The following is a 5,209-nucleotide window of genomic DNA, read 5'->3' on the forward strand; positions in this document are numbered from 1 at the left end:
ATGAAGTCAAGTGAAGAGGCCAGTCTGAACATATAACGGACATAAAATATTCCTCCTTTCCTAATCTACTCTGAAAAGCATTTAAGTCATGTTTTCTATAGTTCTATTGATTGACTGAAGGATAGAAGGATATTCTAAATATTATGTGTGTATGTGTGTGTGTGTTTCTGTAGCAGGGGCTGAAAATTAGAAAACCTACAAAGTTTCATAGGGTTCAGCGTTTTAAGAGTGAAAAGTAGTGATTAACTTCGACCCTCTCGAGGATGAAATATCAAGCAATTTACCAGTGTTGGTGTTTTAAAATAGTGCATATCTCTCTTCGGAGCCCCATTCAATGTGGCAATGTCAGACCCAGAACTAAAGGTCCTTCTCTGTTTGAGAGTCCCAGCTGTTTCCATTGTCCCTTCGCTGCTGTGGGGGCTTTTTCAGTTGTCCTGGTGACCTCACTGTATGTTTCCAGGCAGGTTACTCAACAGCCTGCGGAAGGGGAGCCAGCCTTGGACAGTGCCCTTGCCCCGAGCTGTGCCCTCTGGGCAGCTTCTTCTTGATATTGCCCCCCCCAACCCTGGCCGCTGGACACTGCCACTGTGACCTTACTCCCAAATCAGCTCCCTGTGCCACCACAGCTGACCCCTAGAGTTTGGGATCATTTTTCTTCTATCATTCAGCCCTTGAAGTGTGCAGAAAGCTCAGGTTTACATTCCTTTTCTAGAAAGAACTTGGAAAATAAGTGTCCCAGGGCCTGGCTGGAGGATTCTGCTTGAGGATTGTCAGTCCGAGCAGCATCAGAAGAGATTCCCAGACAAGTTCTTTTCACGTGTCTGTCCTTGTAGTAAAACACACATAACCTAAATTGATCCTCTTTGAACAGTTTTTTTAGTGTGTGGCACAATGATGTTAACTATAGGTGCATTGTTGCACAATAGCTCTCAAGTACTTTTTCATCTTGTGTGACTGAAACCAAACCCATTAAACTAGCTCTCCCAATTTCCCTTCCCTGGGCTTCTGGCAACCACCATTCTACTTTCTGTTTCTAGGAGTTTGACTCCTTTTGATACCTTATATAAATGCTGTTCTGCAGCATTTGTCTTTTTGTGGCTGGCTTATTTACTCAGCATCATGTTCTCAAGGTTCATCCCTGTTGTAGCACGGGCCAGGATTTCCTTCCTTTTTTTAAAGCTGAATAATAGTCCATTGTATGCATATCCCACACTTTGTTCATGTTAAGCATTGTGGTTGCTTTCACATTTTGGCTATTATGAATACTGCCTAACCTGCATCGGGCATCGATGTGCAAATATCTCTTCTAGATCCTGCTTTAAATTCTTTTCGGATGGAGGGCCACCTGGGTGGCTCAGTTGTTGGGCGCCTTTGGCTTGGGTCGGGATTCCAGGGTCCTGGGATTGAGCCCCTCATCAGGCTCCCTGCTCAGCAGGAGGCCTGCTTCTCCTCCTACCACTCCCCCCTGCTTGTGTTCCTTCTTTTGCAGTCTCTCTCTGTCAAATAAATAAATAAAATCTTTTAAACAAAATTGTTTTTGGATAGGGCACCTGGGTGGATCAGTTGGTTAGGTGACTGCCTTTGGCTCAGGTCTTGATCCCACGGTCCTGGGTTCGAATCCCCCATCAGGCTCCTGCTCTGCAGGGACCCTGCTTCTCCTTCTCCCTCTGCCTGCCACTCCCCCCTGCTTGTACTCTCTCTCTCTCTGTGTCAAATAAGTAAATAAAATCTTTTAAATAAGCAAATAAATTCTTCTTGGATATATACCTAGAAGTAGGATTGCCACATCACATGGTGGCTGTATTTTTATTTATTTTTTTTAAAGATTTTATTTATTTATTTGAAAGAGTGAGTGAGCGAGAGCACAAGACAGGGGAGAGGCAGAGGGAGAAGGAGATTCCCCCCAGAGTGGGGAGCCTGACGTGGAGTTCAATCCCAGGACCCTGGGATCATGACCTGAGCTAAAGGCAGATGCTCAACTGACTGAGCCACCCAGGCACCCCTGAGGAACTTCTACACTGTTCCCGATAGCAGCTGCGTCATTTTACCATCCCACCAACACTACCATCCCACCAACACCAGGGCTCCAATATCTCCACATCCTCACCAACACTTGCTGTTTTCTGTTTCATTTTTGTTTTGTTTCTTACAGTGGCCATCCTAATGGGGACAAAGTGACATCTCATTGTGGTTTTGATTTGCATTTCTTGGATGATTAATGATGTTGAGCATTTTTGCATATGCTTTTTGGCCATTTATATATCTTCTTTGCTGAAATGTCTATTCAAGCCTTTTATTCATTTTAAAATTGGGTTATTTGTTTTTGTTGTTGTTGTTGTTGAAATGTAAGAATTCCTTATGTATTTTGAATATTAACCCCTTATCAGATATATGCATTGCAAATATTTTCTCCCCTTCTATAGGGCTGCCTTTTTACCCTGTTGTTTCCTTTGTCACACAGAAGTTTTTAAGTCTGATATAGTCCCATTTTGTCTATTCTTGCTTTTTGTTTTGTTTCATTTTGCTTTGCTTGTGCCTTTGGTGTTGTATCCAAGAAATTAGGGCCTGTCCAATATCATGAAGGTCTCCCCCTGTGTTTCCTTTTAGATGTATAGCTTCAGGTCTTACATGAGGTCTTTAATCCGTTTTGAGTTCATTCTTGTAGACAGTCTAAGGTAAGAGTCCATCCTGGTTATTTTTTCCTGGTTATCCAGTTTTCCCAACATTTGGAAGACGGTTCTTTCTCCATTGTGTTTTCTTGGCACCCTTGTTTTTCTGTTTGTTTGTTTGGTTTTTTAAATTTTATTTATTTGACAGACAGATCACAAGTAGGCAAGAGGCAGGCAAACAGAAAGGGGGAAGAAAGCAGTCTCCCCGCTGAGCAGAGAGCCCGATTTGGGACTCAATTCCAGGACCCTGAGATTATGACCTGAGCTGAAGGCAGAGGCTTTAATCCACTGAGCCACCCAGGCGCCCCTTTTGGCACGCTTGTTAAAAATCATTTAAGCATTGGGTGCCTGGGTGGCTCAGTTGGTTGAGCAACTGCCTTCGGCTCAGGTCATGATCCTGGAGTCCTGGGATCGAGTCCTGCATTGGGCTCCCTGTTTGGCAGGGAGTCTGCTTCTCCTTCTGACCCTACCCCTTCTCATACTCTCTCTCTCTCTCAAATAAATAAATAAAATATTTTTTTTTAAATCATTTAAGCATAGATGTGAGAATTTATTTCTAGGCTTTCTGTTCTGCTCCATTGGTCTATAATATGCCTGCCTTTTTGTCCATACCATATTGCTTTCATTACTGTAGCTTCATAATATGTTTGGAAATCAGGAAGTATAACACCTCCAGCTTTGTTCTTCTTTCTCAAGATTATTGGTTGTTTAGAGTCCTTTGAGATTCCACATCAATTTTAGGATTTTTTTTTCTATTCCTACAAAGAATGCCATTGGTACAACAGAGGTTCTTTCCTTGTGGTCCCAGAATCTCCAGATGGCACTTGGAGTGCTGAGGGCTCCCTCAAACTGTGTGTGTTTGCCTCTGAGCATTTTTATCTGGTCTCTGCTCAGACATCTGGGGTTTTCAGGAGCTGGCAGATTGGGCTTCTGATCACTTATTCCAGAAAGGTCAAGAGTGATCATCATGGGCTAACAGTTTGTCGTGATATAAGGAGAAGCCTCACATAGACGTAAAATCCAAAGGAACGCATGGAATACAAATCTGGCCTTATTGTTACTTAATATCGTTAGTGATTTTTTTTGTTACCACAATGGACACTTGGGGGAGGATAACTACTGTCCTAATCCATACCTTGAAGGTTTTGTTCTTAAGAGTGACATTCCATTAACTGATTATAGTTGTCAGATTGTTTTGTCCCAAATGCATGTCTGCTTTTCTCAAAACCTGGTCCTCTCTTCCTCTCTTTCTCTTTGGGTCTCTTCTAACCTGTCATCTCAGACTGTAAGCCCGGCAGTGCATAAAGGACAAGTATTATTTTTAATTGTCCCTGCCTCATTGTATTAGCTGTGGGAGTTAGGTGATAGAGTTGTTACTGTGCATGGTTCCTGCTGGTGTCCAGGCAGGTTGCAGGACAGCTGTACCATGTGTTAACACATTGTGTCCAGCAGTTGGTATTCTTTTTTAAAAAAATTTTTATACATTTATTTTTAAAAATTTTTTAAAAGATTTGATTTATTTGAGGGGCACCTGGGTGACTCAGGTCATGATCCCATGGTCTTGGGATTAAGCCCCACATCGGGCTCTTTGCTCAGCAGGAAGCCTGCTTCTCCCTCTCCCACTCCCCCTGCTTGTGTTCCCTCTCTTACTGTGTGTGTGTGTGTGTCTCTCTCTCTGTGTCGAAGAAATAAATAAAATCTTTAAAAAAAAAAAAAGATTTTATTTATTTGAGAAAGAGAGACAGCAGAGCATAGCAGAGCTCAAACTCACGACCCCACTCACAACCCCAAGATCAAGAGTCAAGTGTTTCACCGACTGAGCCAGCCAGGTGCCCCCTAACATCTTATATTCTTTTTCCTTTTTTTTTTCTTTAAGATTTTATTTATTTATTTGACAGAGAGAGATACAGCAAGAGAGGAAACACAAGCAGGGGGAGTGGGAGAGGGAGAAGCAGGCTTCTCACTGAGCAGGGAGCCTAATGAGGGGCATGATCCCAGAATCCTGGGATCATGACCTGAGCGGAAGGCAGCCAGGCGCCCCCTAGCATCCTGTATTTTTAAGCACAATGGGACAACACATTTCTCACAATAATTCTTAATGTAATCATTGTTAGTGAGACTGCTATGGGCTGAATGTTTGTATCCTCTCAAAATTCATTTGTTGAAGCTCTAATCCCCAATGTAATAATAATAGTAAGGGGTAGGCCTTTGGGAGGCAGTTAGGTTCAGATGACATCAGGAGGGTAGAATGGTGTTTAACATCTTATAAAAGGAGGAAGAGGGGCGCCTGGGTGGCTCAGTGGGTTAAAGTCTCTGCCTTTGGCTCAGGTCATGATCTTAGGGTCATGGGATCGAGCCCCACATCAAGCCCCACATCAAGCCCCATATCAAGCCCCACATCAGGCTCTCTGCTCAGCAGGGAACCTGCTTCCCTTCCCTCCTCCCACCCTGCCTGACTCTCTGCCTACCTGGGATCTCAGTCAAATAAATAAATAAACTTTTTTTTTTTTAAGATTTTTTAAAAATTTATTTATCAGAGA

Source organism: Mustela putorius, unplaced genomic scaffold, assembly GCF_011764305.1.
Source record: "Mustela putorius furo isolate JIRA1106 unplaced genomic scaffold, ASM1176430v1.1 tig00003898_pilon_pilon_pilon, whole genome shotgun sequence".
NCBI classification, from domain to species: domain Eukaryota; kingdom Metazoa; phylum Chordata; class Mammalia; order Carnivora; family Mustelidae; genus Mustela; species Mustela putorius.